This window comes from Coenobita brevimanus, chromosome 38, assembly GCF_032717465.1.
Source record: "Coenobita brevimanus isolate Jiangsu-jjx chromosome 38, ASM3271746v2, whole genome shotgun sequence".
NCBI classification, from domain to species: Eukaryota; Metazoa; Arthropoda; class Malacostraca; order Decapoda; family Coenobitidae; genus Coenobita; species Coenobita brevimanus.
In genome coordinates, this window is record NC_136991.1 from 13,410,848 (window position 1) to 13,431,154 (window position 20,307).

Genomic DNA, 20,307 nt, shown 5'->3' on the forward strand with positions numbered 1-20,307 from the left:
ATAAAATACAATCGATTACGGACGAGGGAATCACCTATACACAAGAGAAGGATATTTGTGAATCACTAAACAAGAAATTCCAATCAGTTTTTGCAGACGAAAAAAATTTTGAGAGGGATTATGTGGAACATGCATGTCCACACATACTACCAGATATACAAACATCAGAAAAAGTAATACAGGAGGAGCTAAGTAAATTAGACAAAGGAAAAGCAAATGGTCCTGATGAAATTTCAGTTGGGTACTACTTGAATGTGCAAAGGAGTTAAGTAAACCATTATTTTTAAATTTTCAAGAAATCCTTGAGTCACTGTAAACTACCGGATATTTGGAAGAAAGCAAACATTGTTCCCTTATTCAAGAAAGGGAATAGACAAAATCCACTCAACTTCCGATCAGTATCACTAACCAGTGTTGTAAGCAAGGTATTAGAAAAGCTTATAAGAAAAGCTTGGGTAAATCATCTAGAAGAACACAATATGATAACAGAAAGACAGTTTGGTTTCAGAAAAGGAAAATCATGTGTTACTAATCTGTTGAGTTACTATGACAGACTAACAGACACATTACAGGAAAGAGAAGGATGGGTGGACAGTATCTATTTAGATTTCAAGAAAGCATTGGACACAGTACCACACCAAAGACTTTTTTGGAAACTGTACCATCAAGGAGGAATTCGAGGCAATCAGTATTGTTGGATCCAAGATTTTCTCATAAGAGAAATGAGAACAATACTAAGGGGAAATTACTCATCATGGAAAGAAGTGACTAGTGGAGTGCCACAGGGCTCAGTGCTGTCACCAATCATGTTTTTAGTGTATATAAATGATATATACAATAACACTGGAAATGAAAGCTATTTAAATATGTTTGCAGACGATGCAAAAATACAAAGGAGAATTACTAACACAGACACTTGTAAAGAGCTACAAGAAGAATTAAATAAACTTCATGAATGGAATAATACGTGGCAAATGGAATTCAATGTAGACAAGTGTCATGTAATCAAGTTTGGTAAAAGTGGAAAAAGACCTGACTGGGATTGTATGTTAGGAGATAAAACCCTACACACATCAGAAAGAGAGAAGGACCTAGGTGTGATTATCAATAACAGACTATCTCCGGCAGACCACATCAGTGAGAAGGTACGGAACATGTATACACTGCTTGCAAATATGAGAATAGCATTCACATACATAAATGAAGACATGCTAAGAAAGATAATAACATCATTCATCAGACCAACCCTGTAGTATGCATCAGTAGTCTGGAGTCCTCATCTCAAAAAACACATAGACAAGATTGAAAAAGTTCAAAGGGCCGCTACAAGATGGGTCCCAAGCTTAAGGGATCTAAGCTACGAAGAAAGACTACATAAACTGAATCTACCAACACTACAGGAAAGAAGGAAAAGAGATGACATGATTATGCTATATAAATGCATTTCAGGGAAGGAGAAAATAGACATAAATGATTACTTAACCTATGGGGGGGCATCAGCAAGAGAACACTGCAAAAAACTGCATAAGAAGATAGGTGATAAAGACGTAAGGAAATTTAGTTTCCCAAATAGAGCAATTGATCAGTGGAAAGCACTACCGAATGAAACAGTGTGTGCCAAAACAATTCACAATTTTAAGGATATGTACGATAATTATGGTTTAAAACACGGGGCAGTACAAGCGTGACTCATTCCTGTAAAGATACAATTAGGTAAGAACAATTACGTAAGAACACACACACACACACACACACACACACACATGGACACGCGCTGTTTGCCACGTTAGCCAAATCCCGCAACCAAGTAGTCCAGTCGGAAATCTTGCCGAGTGTATGTGGTTGCGAACTGCTCTGGCTGAGAGTACGTTTTCAATAAGCAAGACTTCCACAATTCACAGCATTGAAGTATAGAAACAAAGATAGAATAATATGACTTGTTGTACTCTCATGATGAAAGTGCCAGCCTGATGCCAGCTCCATGACATCACTGCAAGCCCTACTCACTGCCTAACTCCTCACTGGCTCACACACTGTACCTGAGACAGGAAGGCTTGCACGTGCTACATGGTTTCTCTAGTTTTGTGGTTATTTTGAAGGTCTGTCTGTGGTTTGCACTTGAAACCTGGACAAATAATGACCTTGTAGTGATGAATATCCTCCAGAGTGATGGATGTCATTAGGAATAGTGAATAATATCTCTGGGAGTCTGGGGCAAATGAGAAAAGCTAATCAGCAAACTTACCATCATCATCAGAGGTAACATAAGTGCTTAGTCATTTGATCACCAAATACAACTCTCTAGTTTCGTCACATGTTTATAAGGAATCGCAGATTTCGACATCTGTAGCTTTCATGTGCTGGTTGTTTTTATTAGGTGAAGAATGCTTGGCGTAAATAGGCATAAAGATGAATTGCAATGTAACATACTCTGGGCAGCCATGACTGAGAGGTGTCAGCACTCAGCAAGCATGATGTTATTATTTATTGTCTTGTATTTATGCTCTCTCTCTCTCTCTCTCTCTCTCTCTCTCTCTCTCTCTCGCTGCGGGGGTCACCTTGACGCAGTGGCAGGGTTTGAAGTGTGGCTGGTGGTGCCACCTACTTTGGAGGCATACCTACCTTTGCAGCGTTTGACATTTGTCTGCCTCATAGACCAAGCACCCCCTACATCACTGGTGGAGGATGCTTGCTGGTGATGTTAGTCCCTGCCCATTTGCCAACTAGGGCAGGACTGTTGCCTTCCCACGTGTTTGCCGTGCGTTGCATCCCGTAATGCTGGGAGATGGGAGCCCTGGGGGTTGAGTGTTGCTGCACAATGTGCCCTGCAGCTAGCAAAACAGCTCTTTGGTCCCTTCTTCCGGCTAGACGGGCGGCCTGATTGGGCCCAACCAGGTCAATCGGCTGGTCATGCATTTGCTAGGATCAAGTGGGCACTGGGGGGCCTGGTGGCTCCTATCGTCTTGGAGTCACCCTCGCCCAGGTTCCTCTGTGGTTACCCGCATATACTCTCCTGCTACCTCTGGGGTTGCCAGTGGTGTTGTCCTTGGCATAAGACCTCCCCTTGTTGGGCTCTATGGTGGGTAGAGAGGTGTGGGAATGAAGTTTTTGTAGATGCATATGGCTTCCAATAAACAAAACTGTTGACGACTCTGGCTTTGTCCATGGCAACTCACATATTGCCACCTTAGAGCCTTACCATTCCCCTGGAGAATGTCCTCCTCTGCCCCAGCATTCAGGTGGGACTGGGAAGCAGTCACGTCGGGTAGGCACAGCTCTGGGTTTGAGCACTGAAGAGCTGGTGCCCGCTTCATACACAAAATATCTGGTGCTGAAATCCTCTGTAGGAGGGTCAGTTATTCCAGTTACACCGTGCCATTGTGTCATTCCTTGGAAGAGAGCCCAAGATCTCATCCCAGGGGGATGGAAGAATTCTAACTGAGGTGTCCTTCCCAGAAGAGAGCTCCCGCCTAATGACTCTGACCTCTGTTGCTGGCCCTGTTGTTACATGTGTTCCTCATGGAACCTTTAACCAATGTAAGGGAGTCGTTTTCTCTCGTGACATCCTTCGATACTCAAAGGAGTGACTGTTGGAGGAGCTGCGGTCGTTTGATTTGGTGAAGGTCGAGAGCCTTCAGAAAAAGATAGATGGGATTCTGACCCCTGACTCCAACATTGTTTTTGGCTCTTGACAAATTGACGTTGCCTAGATCCGTGAAACTAGCTTGGCTATAGCTTCCTGTGAAGCCGTATGTACCAACCCAAAAGCTCTGCTTCCACTACCAGGGGTATGGACATGTTAGCTGATTTTGCTGCAGTGAACAGGCTGCCTTCCTGGTGTTTGTATCTCCTGTGGTGGACCAAGTCATACCAGTGACTGTCCAGGACCCCTTAAATGCTATCACCGTGGGAGCCCTCATGCTGTGTCTTCCAAAAGTTGTCCTCGTTACTGCTTGGAAAAGGAGATTTTGTCAATTCAAACACTTGAGAAGGTTTTGTTTCCCGAGGCTAAGAAGAGATCCCAGACTAGCTTCTTCCAACCCGGTGTTACTAATGCTTCTGTCCTTTCTGGAATGCCAGTGCACAGCCCTGTATCTCCGAGACAACCTCGACCCAATCCAGTGTCTACTTCATCGTCTAGTGCTTTGAAGGATGCTGTCCTCACCATTCATACTCTCTGTGAAAATGAACCTTGCCCACCCCCTATTCAGATTGTTTCCTTCCCCACTCTGGTGGCTGACACCTTGCACAGTTCTGTGGTGGTGGCAGATGTCCACGTTGACTAGACTCCTTCTGTTCTACCCAGTATGCCCAAGGCTCCACCTGTACTTGACAAACGTCACTGTTGTTCGTCCGAGTCCTCTGAGCATGAAGACTGGCCAACTAAGGTCTCTGTTGTTGACCCTTCTGTGGACACCTATCCTGTTCCCTCTGCCCAGCAGGCTGAGGGATCTAGCCAGGTGACATCTGAAACTAAAGGTTCACCTGTGGTCCTGTCCTTACCTGGGGCTGTTATTGGCCAGCTTGTTGGTGCTTTAGATTTGAAGCATGGGATGACCCCAAAAGATTCGTGTCCTGTGTACTATAGTTCCGCTTCTGGGGCTAATGGTGGGAGCCCTGGCCGTCCTACATCTCCAAAGGCGGCCCCCAAGCCGCCTTCCAAACAAACTGGTATGCCCACTCCAAGAAAGAGTGTTGTAAAACTTACCTACTCATCCTCACATTTGCCTTTGGATGTTAGACAGAGGGTGCGGGTTCCTGGTGCTGGGCAGGCTCCTCCAAAGGGCTCTCATAAGCATCAATCTAAACCTTCTGGAGGGGCAAGGCTGTCTTACTCCTCATCCTGATTCTTCCTTCGCTATGGGTTGTATGGTGTTCTCAGCCAGTATACTACAATGGAATTGTCAAGGGCTGCATGGTAATTTGGAGGAGCTGCGAACCCTTCTGACTTGTTCCCCTATGTGTCTGTGTCTCCAGGAGTCTCATGTAGGGTTTGCCACTCCCCATGCACCACCTGGGTACAATGCTTTGTACTCAGCACCAACCCATGGTCCTGTTGGGGGTTGTGCTGTTTCCCTCATTGCCCAGTCCACCTCCAGTCTGACCTCCAGTGTGTTGGTGGGCGGTTATATGCCCACCACTGGTATACAGTTTGTTCCATTTATATACCGCCCAACACAGCAGTTGGTAGGGTGGAACTTGAGAACCTTCTTGGCCAGTTACCTACGCCCTTTCTTCTCTTGGGGGACTTTAATGGTTGCCACCCTTTGTGGGGTGACTGTCTTGTTACCCAACATGGGAGTATGTTGGTCTCCTAATTGGAAGCTTAGGATCATGCCCTGTTCAGTACTGGGGTGTTTACACATTTTCATCCCCAAACAGGTTCATTTACTGCAATTGACCTCTCTATCTGCTCACCTGACTGTCTTCTGGACTTTACGTGGAAGTTTATGGAGGATCTCCATGGAAATGATCACTTTTCCATCCTTACTGTAGCAGAATGTAGTCCCTGTTCTCGTTTACCGAGGTGGAGAGTGGATAGGGCAGACTGGTCCCTTTTCTCCGATTTCTGTTAATGTCTCAGTCGAAGACTTTCTGCATATTGATGAGGCTGTTTAATTCTTTACCTCCATTCTGTATTCTGCTGCCCTTCATGCTGTTCCTAAAACCTCTGGCACGTATGGCTATCGACCTGTCCCATGGTGGAATGAGGATTGCAATGTTGCTGTACGTGCTAAAAAGTTAGGTTTCTCCCGTTATCGTAGATGAAGGACAGAGCATAACCTTGTCGAGTTCAGAAGGGCGGGGTCTAAGGCTCGTCGGGTACTGAAACAAGTTAGGCGGGACTCTTGGATGGCTTATGTGTCATCTGTAAACTCAAAGATGCCAATGTCTCAGGTGTGGAAGAGGGTGCAAAAGATTTTGAGAAAATTCACTCTAGGCAGGTTCCTTGTGCTGATGCCTAATGGTAAGCCTGTTGGTGACCCTGAAGTTGTGGATGGTATTTTTGTGTCTGCCTTTGCAGTGGTCAGTCAACGAGATACTAGCTCACCGATTTTGTCAGACAACGGGAGATAGAGGAGGCAAGGGTGCTGGACTTCCATTCAGGGAATGAGGAGTCCTACAACCTCCCTCTTTCTTATTGTGAACTCCAATCAGCCCCTTCCCTTTGCTATGACACCTCACCAGGGCCGGATGATATTCCATATGCAATGCTCCAGCACCTGAATGATGATACACTGTTTTTTCTTCTCAGCCTTTTTAATAGAATCTGGAATGAATCTTGTCTTCCCTCCTCTTGGCATGAGGCTATTGTCCTGCCCCCAGAAGCTGGGAAGGCAGGTTACAGTCTCCTGGAGTATCGGCCAGTTGCCTTAACATCTTGCTTGTGTAAATTATTTGAGAAAATGGTCAACACGTGCCTAATGTATTTCCTAGAAAGGAAAGAATGTCTCTTCATGTCAGTCTGGTTTTCGAAAATGTTGCTCAACAACAGATGTTCTAATCCATCTTGAGGCTGTAGCATGTGATCCTTTTGTTAGGCATCATCATCTGGTGTGCATTTCATTTGACCTGGAAAAGGCATATGATACTACATGCGTTTTTTTTTTTTAATGTGCTTGACTCTGGGCATAGGCTTCACAGCCTGCTCCCAAGGCCCAGTAGTCCTCCTACATAGCATACACCTCTACATGTCATGTTTGGTATCTTCCAACAACTCCATTCTTTAGGTTTACGTAGTGGGCTGCCCCTATTTGTATGAAATTTTCTGCCTGACCATTCATTCAAGGCTAGGGTTGGTGTCATTTGTCTCCTTCATACCCTCAGGAGGAAGGGGTGCCTCAAGGAAGTGTCCTCAGTGTGACCCTTTTTGCTCTAGCATTGGACGGTATTGTGTCTTCAATTCCAGAAAGGGTGTAAGCTTCACTGTATGTTAATGATTTGGCTCTATGGTATGCTATTTCCCGAATGTCCGTGGCTGAACGTCGCATGCAGCTCACTCTGGACAAGGTCTCTTGGTGGGCCACATGCACGGCTTCCATTTCTCTCCAACAAAGACTGTGGCCCTGCATTTCTGCCGTTTGAGAGGTGTTCACCCAGAGCCAGAGCTCCAGTTACATGGCCACAGGGTGCAATGTGTGGAAGAGACAAGGTTTCTTGGACTTGTTTTTGGCAGGAGACTGACTTGGATACCACATATCTGTTCATTATGGCTATCATGCCTCTGTACCCTGTCTCTCCTATGGACTCTGTTTCATTTGTCTTGGGGCACTGATGGAACCATCCTGCTCCGCCTTTACCGTGCCTTAGTAATTAGGACCATGGGTATGTGGTATACTCTTCTGCTATGAGGCAAGGCTGCAGCCACTAAATTCGGTCCATCATGGTAGGCTTCGTCTGTCAAATGGGGCCTTCTGGTCTTCCCCGATTGAAAGTCTATTGGTTGATGCAAACGATCCACCACTGAATCTCCGCCGGCAGTCCTTAATGGTGCAATGTTGGCACCACCTTCACCGTTTTCCAGCCTCACTGAGTTGTAAGGCTGTTTCCGAGGTCACTCTTCTCCTCCTTTATGACACCCACCCTCACTATCCACACCCTTTTGGGTACAGAGTGAGGGCTGCCATGAGGGAGTTGGGTGTTCAGTTCTCCCCTGTCTGCCCTATGCGTGTCCCCCAGGTGGCTCCCTGGCTTCTCCCAGAGGTACAACCATGTGATTACTTCCTTGAAAGAAAGGCCTCCCTTTCCTCACAGGCAGCTTTGTCCTACTTTTTAGAAAATGCCTCCGTTCACAGTGACTCAATTCCTGTATATACTGATGGCTCTTAATCCTGTGTGGGGACAGGCTTTCGTGTCATTTTTCGTTATTTTAGCCGTGGTGGAGTCTCCCTTCTTCTACATCTGTTTTTACTGCTGAAGTTACTGCCATATTAATTGCAGTTGAATTTATTTTTAGTATTCCTCCAGCTTCTTTTACCATTTTTAGTGACTCAGCCAGTGCCCTACAAGCTTTGTCTCGTGGCTTTCCACACATCCCCTAGTCCTGTCTGTCTTGGAGTGGCTCTACTTATTAGGTAGGCGAGGATACTCTGTACGACTGTGTTGGGTCCCAGGACATGTAGGGGTAATGGGCAATGAGCATGCTGACTCTTTGGCAAGAGCTGTTTCCTCTCGCCCGTCCTCTCCTCATGACCGTGTCCCATCCGAGGATTTATGTACAGCAAGTGTGGGGGCTGTCCGTTACTGCTGGCAGAGGAGGTAGGATGCAGCAGGGGCAAACAAACTCCACAGCATTCGTCGGAACCTGGGTGATGAGGGGTATGTGAGACTATCCCGACAATGGGAAACAGCTTTGGCCTATCTCCGGATTGGCCACACTAAGATGACTCATGTTTTTTTAATGGAGAGGGCGCCCCCTCCGTACAGAGATGACTGTCTGGTTCCTTTGACTGTGCAGCACCTTGTGGAATGCCCCAGTCTTGGGGACCTGCGTCGGCAGTACCTTTCCGGGTGCCGAGCCGGCAACGGATCGTTCCTTCTCTCCTCGGTGCTTGGGGAAGGAGGCTTGTGCTATGGGGGGAGGCACCTTCTCCTTTGTGTTGAGTTCTGGCCTTCTCCACAAACTGTAGGGCTTTACCATATTTTAGTTTGTATTTTATACTGTTCTCCTTTAACCTCAATCTTTCCATCATGTTTTAGTTTTGGTTGTTTCTTTCATACTGTCGGTTTGTTTTATACATCGTTTCTCTCTTTGCTTTTTATGTTTTCTATATATTTTGACTTTCTTTTAATGTTTGTGTTCTGCAGCATATGACCTCTGCCGTTGCGCCGCCATGTCACATTTTCATTTATTCATTCATTCATTCTCTCTCACTCTCTCTCTCTCTCTCTCTCTCTCTCTCTCTCTCTCTCTCTCTCTCTCTCTCTCTCTCTCTCTCCAGTGTTTCAGAGAAGGTACAGTACATTAAGAAAACCCTGTTTCTGATTTCTAGTTAGATTGCAGGAGAGGAGAAAGATGATGATGCAGATGGAAGGTGACAAAGCTGCAGTAAAATGAAAACTCAGTTCAGCCATTGATACATGAAAAAATGTCAGAGAAAGAGAATACGGTGTGTGTGTGGGGGGGTGGGGGAGGGGATGTAGTGGTTTAGCACACACGGCCTTTCACATCAACCAAAAGTGTCCTGCTTTTCAAAAACTCGAGTCCAATGCTCTAGGAAATGGGAGTTAGTGACCGACGAATGATGAAGTACAGTAAAGAGACTGAGCGAAGAGAGCAGTTTCGTTCCCTGTTTAATGGATCGTGTTGGCGAGAAAGCGTAGTGGGGCAGTACAAGGGATAATGCGGGACTAGCCTAGTCAGGAAGGGGTGGACGTTGGTGGTGCTCGTGGTTATGAGGAAAAAATAATGACGGTGGTGACAAGATGATGTTCGTGATAGTTGGTGAAAAAGTAATGCTGAAACTGACTGTAACGATGGTTAACATGGTGGCAGTGGCTATGGTGGTGGTGAATGTTACAAAGATGGTAACAGTGGAGATAACAGTGAAGATGATGTACGTGATGCCAGAGGAAATTAATATGGAGACTAACTTTGAGGATGATAATGTAGAAAAGAAATGGTGTGGTGGGGACAAAAGTGAAAAGGGAAAAATCATAAGAGGTAAAGGATGCGAGAGGAAAACGGAATGAATAATGGTGACAGAGAGGGAAAATTGTGAAACGAACGGGTGGAAAGAGAGGACTAGTTTCCAGAGACGAAGAACAGTGACATGTTACAGATGAGCAAGAGTGACAAGAAGAAAGATGAAGAAAATAATATTATTTTGCAAACACATGCAAAATCAGACACATTTAACCTGTTTCTGCAATGACATTCAGATTTGCTCAACTATATCACCTACTTTATTATAATTTTCTTTGTTTCTATCTTACTGTGTCTTTGTCTCGCACACATACTAACCTAACTACAGTGCACACACGCATTAGAATGGAAAGGGCATGAGACTGAAGCAGAATCAGACAGAAATTTAAAGTAAAGCGAGAGGAAACAAGTGGAGAAATGGCTAGAAGAAAGCTGAAAAATAAAAATCAAGGATCAGTGAGGAATGGCGAAAACTTCAAGCGAGTAAGGGAAAAAGGAAATAACAGGATTGAGGATAACGAAAGGAGGCAGGGGAAAGAAAGAAGGAAAGTCCAGACAATATAAAATACTGATACGGATGAAATCTGAGGAAGCTGAGGAGAAAAAATGGACAACATAGCGAAAATAAGTAAAACTTTGGAAAATGATAGAAGAGAGGGGAAGAAAGTTGGAGACGATACTAAAAAACTGGAAATAAGGATTAAAAAATACAGAATTATGAAAACTTTATGCGGGCACAAAGAAGAACAAGGAAAGTAAAGAGGAAGAAGAGGCAAAGAAGAAATAGAACAGAATTTGGACGACAAAATAGTGGAAACAGAATGGCGCAGAAAGTGAATAAAAACAATTTAAATGGTATCATAACAAGATACCAAGGACTGTAGCATTCACGATGGAAAGCAGGCTGGTCTCCAGACAGCTATAGTGTACTAACATATATCTGTTGAAATTTGCAATTACGATTAGTGAACATATTGTTAAGATGTGTTTTCAAAATTGTAGTGCGCACCTCCCTGGTGGGTCGCGTCGAGGGTGCAGCTCCATGGTAAAAGATTTATGAAGTAGCCTAAAAACATTTGGATTTTTACCGGGAAGAGTCTGACAGTAGCATTTACATTTATCTCTTGTTTTGTAATGCTTGGACGCAACCCTCTATAGGTAATATTCCATAATTTTTGCAGTTCACAGATCAGTCGGTGAAGACGGTGCAGAGGTATGAAAATACAAACCGTTAGTTAATGAGTCTACAGAACATTCGACAATGTGTGGCCAGCAGCTGCCCCACACTCGTCATATTGGAAGGTGTACTGTAATTTCACCTGTCCTCGAGTTTTTTTTTTTTTTTTTTTTTTTTTTTGGGGGAGAGGGTTCTTTTATAGATTAATAATGCAGAAACTGTTTTCATCTTAATTTTTGTAGGCAAATCATTTCACAGAACGCATGTAGAAATTATTACTTTAAATGAAAAACTCAAGTCTTAAAAAAAAACTAGAAGAAATATATATATTTTTTGTAATTAATCCTTTAAACATCATTGCGCTTTGGTAAGTGTAAAAATAAGCTGAAGACTGTAAAAATGATCAGTTTCTTATCATTCACTTTGATCTCGTAAATAGTGTGGTAGAGGGGTGGGGATGCTGTCAGAATATACAGAAATTTGGGGGTCACTACGAGTGAAAATTTGGAAACCGCTGCTGCTTTTCCAAACTTGTGTGTTTGTATGGTTTGGCTTCTGATTATCTCGCCCTGACGGAATCCGGCAAAGTATTGTTTTTGGTCGAGCTTCTTTGTTTATATTTGTTTGTTACCAACATTACGGAAAAACGGCAGAATGAAATTACATGAAACTTTCTTAGGATATGTTCTCTCATCCCAAAAGAAACTAATTAAAATTTGGAGGTAATCGAGTGATTTTGAAAGTTCAGAATCAAGGTCACGGATTTTTAAGGGGCTTTAACTTGAAACCGGTTGAAGATAGTGATATTTACTATTGGAAACATACAGGAACTCGTAATTTGGGCTTTCATTTGGCACCAAGACCACTGACCTTGAGTGAACCTGAAAGGTCAAAGTCAAGGTCATGGATATTCAGGGGACCGTAACTCTAAAGTCGTTGAATATAGAGAGATATTTACTATTAACAACATATAGGAAGTCCCATATGGGTTTTATACTGGTACTATGACCTCTGACTGTAAATAACCTTGAAAGGTCAAACTAAAGGTCGCGGATACTCAGGGGACTATAACTCGAAACTCATTGAAGAAAAAAATATTTATTATTACCAAGATATAAAGTCCCATATAGGTTTTCATTTGGCAGCATAAACTTTGACCTTGAGTGACCTTGAAAGGTCAAACGCAAGATCACAGGTTTTCAGAGGGCATGACTTGAAAACATTTGCGCCATTACCTTAGACTTTAGTTGTCTACTGACAATAAATGGCAGAAACGATAAGTTTTTAACAATAAAATAACTGCTGTCGAACGAGGTTTGTTGTGCCTGGCACAACTTGTTTCCTTCTTTAAAAGGTCCCAAGAAACAATTCCACTATGGTTGAAATGAATTTGTGGATAAGTAAGTGAATGACGACATATTGTAAAATGTACTTGAACGAAAGAAAGAAAGAAGCTGACTAAATGCAGTTGATCTCCAGACAATGGCCTGTAGACCTAAAAAGAATCCAAATGAAGTAAGAGAATGAAATGTTAAGAAAGGACAACAGTCGAAAGATATCCAGAGGGAGGAGATATGAAGGATGTAAATACTATTTTCCACAGTTAATATTCGAAGAGGACATGGTCCATAAGGGAGAGGAATAAAAAAGACTTAAGGGAATTACAACTATTGAAATCGTGGGGAGTGTTTCGGCAAGAAAGCTTGCTAATGATATAATGATTAAGAGAAGTATGCAGTCCCACTCGCCTTATGTTAATACATGCTAAGAAATTTTGAGAATGGCCACATCACTATTATCCGTTACATTCCCAATAAGCTTCCCACCGATGTGTGTAGGTCCACTTTTACTTAAATACATGCATTTTTCGAGTTACCCCAGCGCTAGTGTTCAGTTTAGCGTTTTTTGGCATTCGTATATGAAATTCAGGTGAATTTTGATTAAAAAGTCACTTAAGAAACACATGTTCCTTTTAATAATAATTCATACAATGAATGTAGCTTCACTGTAGCTCTCATAATTTTCACGTTTTCTTGCCGTGTTCTACCACCTTACTATACGCGTATAATCGATAATACTTTCATTCCTTCACCCGAATAACAAAAGAAGTTCCGGATTATAAAAGATAAGAACTTGGACTCATTTCTCTCTAATCACAAGGCTAACCTCCTGGCTGATCTTCAAAATTCCAACCAAATTTTATCCAGGTCAGATAATATTCCTTCAGTTATTTTGTTCTCACAGACACACAAGGAATGGACTTGACGTTGTCTGCGACCTTGACCTTTGATTTATCATCTTCGTTCTTGCCGCAGCCTCAATCCTTCTTCCACGTTTGGCTCAAATGAGGTGAGAATTCAAACACTTTACTTTGCAATGTAACAGTAACCTTCGACTTGATGCTTAAAACATTAATCCAGCCGCTCTGCTTATATTTGTCATCCATGTCTACTAGTAATCAGATCAGAACTGTTTGCTATATTGTTAACACACACACACACACACACCACTCTCTTCATAGGTTGAGCCATCGTCACATAAGCCAAAAAATGTCTAAGTATGTTTCACAAGGTTTTCACCTTATTTTTCAGGCAATAAGAGTAACCTGCACAGGAACCAGCACTTGCAGCGACCTGGGTTCTCTTCTTCTCCTGTTGTACACAATACCTGTCTCTCCCATATCAGATTGTCCTCTCTCCTTCTGCAGCTGTAAACTAGTCTAGCTATCCTTCTTTCCTACTGCATTACAAGCCCTCACCATCCTGGCCAGACTGATTCGTGCTTCGTTTTGGGAAAACACGAGAAGACAGCTCACGTTGCTGCAAGGTGTGTGTGTGTGTGTGTGTGTGTGTGTGTGTGTGTGTGTGTGTGTGTGTGTGTGTGTGTGTGTGTGTGTGTGTATTCATAATTTTATTACACGCCCGCTGTGAAAATGAAAATGAGGTTAAGTTAACATCAAGAAAGTAATCTCTCTCTCTCTCTCTCTCTCTCTCTCTCTCTCTCTCTCTCTCTCTCTCTCTCTCTCTCTCTCTCTCTCTCTCTCTCTCTCTCTCTCTCTCATCAATGACTTTTGTAATGCATAACTAATTAGAATGCACTTAGAGAACGCACACTACCGCCTATGTCACTGTCATTAAAAAGGATCCGGATCCGAAGCCGTGGAGGTATTTTGTGAAACACATAGGATCCTGATCCGCCACAAAATTTAATCAATTGTTCCTTGACCCATGGCCCACTCTTCCACAGTTTTTATTTATTAAAGTTTATTGAGAACTTTGGAAATATTATGCGGGATACATAGGATCCGGAGGATCCACCCTAAAATGTAATCAGTTCTTTCTTGGTCCATGACCCACCCTTCCACAAAATTTCATTGAAATTCACTGAGAACTTCTGGAGATATTATATGCACAAACACACAAACATAGGTGATTACATAACCTCCTCCAACTTCGTTGTCGGAGGTAATGACAAACCTTCAGACTCAAAAATTAATTGTACAACTTACATGTACTCGAGGTATGCATACACAAATCACGTACTAACACTTTATATGCATTCTGAATTTGCTTGTGAGATTGGTATTGTTTCTTATTCTAATATATCAAGATCTTTATCAGTGACAACTGAAATATTTCGTGTTATATATAGAAAAAAAAAACTTTTGTGTTAGAATAAAATAACAATTTTCCCATGCTCTGAAACATACATTTTCATATTTTATTTCGCTACATAAGTTTCTCAAAATTAAGCTCAAATTTCCAAATCAGATTGTGTTCTTGCTGTCTCACCTCTTCCTATCGCTTTGTTTTCTGTGTGTTGCATTGCCATTCTTTCCCTGTGTGTATGACTGACACAGATTGCGACCGAGCATTATTTCATATTATAATACAAAACTGTTGCTTTACAGTCCACGTCCTTTTTGCAGTCCCTGCTGCTAGCAGGTTCCAGCAAAGAAGCCCTGCCCAAAGGCGTCGTGGTCAGCTCCGGATCTCTTGGATATGGGTACGATATGCTTTCCTTTACACCGCCACCATCACCTCTCAGTTCTCCTTCTCTCCGTCTCCTTTTTGTCTTCAATATACCTTTCCTTTTCATGCTCACCCCCCTCTCTTCCATTAAACTCTCACTCCGGCCTTCCAGTCTAAACCATCATTCATTCCCATCCTATAATCTTTCCCTTTCGGATTTTCACGCCCTCCCTCTTCATTCGCAGCTTTACTTTCTTGCTATTGTACTCCATTCTCTTCCCTATCTCCCCCGCCCATCCTTCATGTTTCCCATCTCCATCCCTTTCTTTGCCTTATATCTCTCCCTCCTTCACCACTCCTTCATCCATGTCACAACATCCCTCATCTTCTCTCTCATCCTTTACTCAATGTCTGCATCCTCCCTCCTTCCTTCTTTCCTTTACCTTGAAGAGGCAACAGTAAGCTTTCTTCTAGGTCTTACGTCAGGAAGTTAAGCATTTTATTTAATGGGAACGCAGAGTGAGAGAGACTGTAAGTGAATGTAGGAAAATGAGGAAAGTAGTTGAGCAGCGAGAGTGAAAAAGAGGGAGAAAGAGTTGGATGAGGAAGGGAGAAGAGAGAAAGACAGAAAAAATTTAAAACTTAGGTAAAAGATACCCTTAGCTGATCCTCAACCAATTCACCAAATTTACTTAAAATCAGAACAAAACTATCTAGGAATACTAATACACTACAACTCCGTCTCTTACTTACTTTCTCTGAATTCTTCCCAAAACAAACTTGCTTCAAAATCAGTCACTGAAAGAGTAAATTGATCAAACACTTGTTAACATCCAGATATGAACAATGCCTTGAAATTTGGTTGTCTTAGCTCCACAATGGCTGGCTGAGCTGTCAGGTATCTACATATTCTCATGCGTAAATAGTCGTAATTTAGCACTTTTTTGTGTTTACCTTCACCAACTGTACACTTACCAAACAAATTTAAGTTCCCCCCCTCCACTCCCATTCCTGCTTACCTTCGATATACTGTTTCCCTTACTGCCACGCTTTGCCTCTGCAGCGACTAACGCCATTCTTAATGCACAATAACATAGTTTTTTTTTTTTTTCCATCTAGAGTCATTCAGACTTTGTAAACTCTCAGTAAAACATTACTTCGTAGTATTCTCTCTGTCTGTCTGTCTGTCTGTCTGTCTGTCTGTCTCTCTCTCTCTCTCTCTCTCTCTCTCTCTCTCTCTCTCTCTAACCCCTATCTTCCTTTTTTTCCATTCTCACTGACTTATTTCCACATGTGGCTTCGCACAGAGAATACGTGCCAGTAGTCCTCTTCATGCTGACGCCATCACGGTGAACATCACCACTACTTCTTAATGGCAAGGGTCTCCGCATTTGCTTAACTTAGGTAATGCCGGGAACCTGTGGTGAGAAATTAGAGTGGGAGATAGACACATGACTTAATTTGCCGGAGAATGAACAGTCGAGTGGGCTGGTAAATGGGTGCAAAGAAAACATACACTACATGAGAACGTGAATGCGAGGTGGAGGGAATGTGAAGAAATGTGTGGTCGGGTTGGAGAAAGTGGTAAGGCCGTGAAGAAATATTACCTTGCTTTGTCCCTCCCTGCCTCTAAAACAGTGGGGGTGAGTATAGGCAGTGCTGCTGTACCAAAAGGAGTATGGAGACTGTGGAACTGAAATTAGCTAGGGTGACGTTCACAACAGGTGAGTTGAACGAATTAAGTGGAGTAAGTAATACTGGAGCCGTACTGAAGGAGCAGGAGGTTAGGCGACAGTAATGGTGGATTAAAATGCGTAGTGAGGCCAGGAGACGAATGAGTGGCAGGTTGAGACATGAAGAGATGAGGAAGAGGCGAGGTGGAGAAAAATATTAAGACAAAACCTCGACATCGAAGTGAACTAATAGTGCCGCCCCAAAGAGACAGACAGACAGAGAAAATGTACGAGTAAAATGAATATATTGATATATATGGACATGTAATTGAACGACTGACGTGGTACCTGCGTATATTTAAATGTTTGTCATTATGTATACACACATTGTTTCGATTAGCGCTTGTTGTAAGAGTAAGTATGGACGTATTAATATGAAGTTGTAGGTGTTGGCGAAATATCCAGACACTTATTTTTATATGAATAAAAATTTGCGTGTACGGATGTGCATGAGATTATCCGTCAGTGAAATGTTGAAAAATACTGAGTAACAAAAAGAAATTATAATTAGTGAATTTAAAAATGAAAATAATACATACAGCTGTAGGAACATGCACTAAAATATCGTGGGATATGTTCACCGGTTCGGTCAGTTTGTCATCTTTTTACCCTCCCAGACGAGAGGTGAGAGCTCATTTGTCCGATCTAAGGGCAAGGCTGCGACCTTAACACATGTATAGTTGGAGAAATTTCCGCGCGGGACACTGTGTAGATGGCAGCTGTAGCGACTAGGCGGAAATGATCTGGTAACAGCGCTGGGAGTGAAGCAGGGGGTGGGAGTTGGGGGGAAGGTGAGTGATGAGGGAGAGTAGGGGTGGTGGTGGGGGAAGGTGAGTGTTAGGGAGAGGTTAAGTAGCCATTATTAAAGGCTCCAACATACTTACATGCGTCGGCCTTGGTCACCTAAATGGCGGCTTTCAATGCTGCACGATCCATTGCAGCCTCCCTGTTCAGTCCCTTAACCCTGAGGTCACACTTAATGACCTCGTCCCATGTCTTTCTCGGTCTATCCCTCGTAACCCCACCCCCAGTATTAACACTTCTCACCTTCCTCACCCAATTATCATCCCCCATCCTCTCCACATGTCCAAACCATCTAAAACTACCTCTCCTCATCACAACACCAATACACTCCAGTCCCATCCTACCTCTCAACTCTTCCATCGTGAACCCAGCCCCCCCAGACCTTGGACACAGGGACGCACTACACATCCACCTAATCATTGTCATTTCTGTACGTCTGAGCCGGCGAATATCCTCCTTCTTCACTGCCCAGGTCTCACTACCATACAACATTACATTCTTAGCACATGCTGCATACAAAAACCCCTTAGTACATAGGGAGAGTCCTCTCAATGTCAGGAGAGGCAAGAGCTCCCTGAACTTCTCCCAACCACTTCTCTCCCTAGCCACAGAGCTAGCTCCAGCCCCACCTCCAGCACACAACATGTCTCCCAAATAACAAAACTCTTCCACACACTGAAGAGATTCACCAGCAAGTTCAATTCTTTCACGTCTGACAATCTCCACCTGCTCTCCCCGACAAGCCATACACATAAAATCAGCATTATCTCACAGTCTACCTCTGATACCACTACTACATCTCTTATGCACCCATTTATCACAAACACTGCCCTTGTGGCAAACTGCACATGGCCACTCTCCCTCGTCTTTGCAAGTACAGCCACCAACCCTAGATATCATCACTTTTGTTTTATCTGCATTTACCCTTAAGCCCTTGTGCCTCATACCATCTCTCCAATTCCTAAACCTTTCCTCTGCCTCCCTTTCGTTCTCTGCAATTAACACCAAATCATCAGCATACAACAACTCCCACGGGAGTCCGTTTCTAAAGTCACGTGAAAGGGCTTCAAGTACCATGATAAACAACATGGGACTTAAACCTGACCACTGATGCACACCAACATTCACGGAAAACCCATCACTCAAATCTCCATTCACTCATACCTGGGCGTGAGCACCCACATACATAGCCATAACCACCCTAACCAGCCACTCCTCCAAGCCAAGCTTTCTCATTGCCCACTTCACCACCTCTCTAGGGACTCTGTCAAAGGCGTTTTCCAAATCAACAAAAAATAAATAAATAAATAAATGAATAAAGATCCCTTCTCCTACCAATATATTTTTCCTGAAGTGGTCCCCCTACCTGGCATAAACCCAAACTTCATCTCATCAATATTCACTCTTTCTGTAATCATACCTTCTAAACTCTCTCCATTACCTTCATTATCTGATCTAAAAGCTTTATACCTCTATAATTTCCTCTTTCCAGGGCATCACCATTTTCGTTATACACATTTACAATTACACTCTTCAGCCAATCATCTGGGACAACACATTCATAAACAATCCTATTTATCAGGTCAGTGACTAACTTCACCCCTATATCGCCTGAGGCCTTCAACATTTCGGCAGTCAACCCAGACACACCTGCTGCCTTCCCCACCTTCATCCTGCCTATTGCCTCACTCACAGTAGCAGCATCAATCAATGTCCAAGGGCCAGACACTGGATCTGCTGGCTCCAAACCTTCTCTGTCTGTCAAACTCCTCATTCAACAACAGGTTATAATGCTCTCTCCATCCATCTTTAATATCATCACTGTTCACCACTACCCTTCCTTCATCATTCTTCACACACTGCTCACCTATAATATCCCGATTATCCCTCTTCCCCTGACCTGCCACCGTAAATATCATATTTTTCCTTTCCCCATGATTTAGGTTATCAAGTAAAAGTCTCTGTGACTCAGACTTTGCCCTGTATACCTCTCTTCTAGCCCTATGCTTGGCAGCCAAATATTCCTCTTTGCTATAGTGTTCCTCCTCGTAACATAGGGTTTGAGTGGAGTCACCCCCTCCCTACACTATTGCCATGTTTCCTAACCCTACGATGTATAACGCCTGTGGTTTGTGTAGTAGGAATGATACATAAACATAACTCATACTAATATAACTGTAATGAAAGTGCTGACATGTATCAAGGAAGAATAAAACTATTCTGCATACTATATTATACGATAATAGAGAAACGTGGCATAAAAATTTGGCAGTGTTGCTCTAAAAATATTCTAATTATTATTTACTTCCCCAACACTTCTAACATTGCTAATTAATTTAGCAAGTATAATTGCAAGAAAATTTGAAGGGATAAAAGTGGGAAGAGGCGATCCTTTCATAATTAAAATAAATATATCAAACAGCTCTGGGGTGGCAGCACTCACGCGACACGTGTTTGTGTGTACGCTGTGGGAGGTCACCAACCCCCTACAGGATTTAGGCCTATTGGGGAAACCTCTATAAAAAAACGCGCCGTGACTTTTACCTCAAGGGTGGTGCGGAAATAAAGTCAAAATTATAATCCATACATAAAAATGGAAGTAAAAAACCATGGATGACACATAACAAAATCTAGCGAGAGAGAGAGAGAGAGAGAGAGAGAGAGAGAGAGAGAGAGAGAAATAATAATAATAATAATAATAATAATAAAACTTTATTTCCACTAAACAGTGGGTATTCTTATACATTATACAGTAGTACAGCATACAGTATGAAAGTTCTATACACAATATAATACAAGTTGATACATATGGTGGAGAATAGTGACAGAGAGGTAAATGGTTTAAAAGGTGTGGGGACACTTAGGTTAAAAATAGATCAATTAAGGGATTTAGGAACGAAGGCAGTGGGAAGGATTAAGACAGATGGGATTGTAAGATTAGGGAGTTTGAGCAATAGGGTAGAATGTATGCTCTCA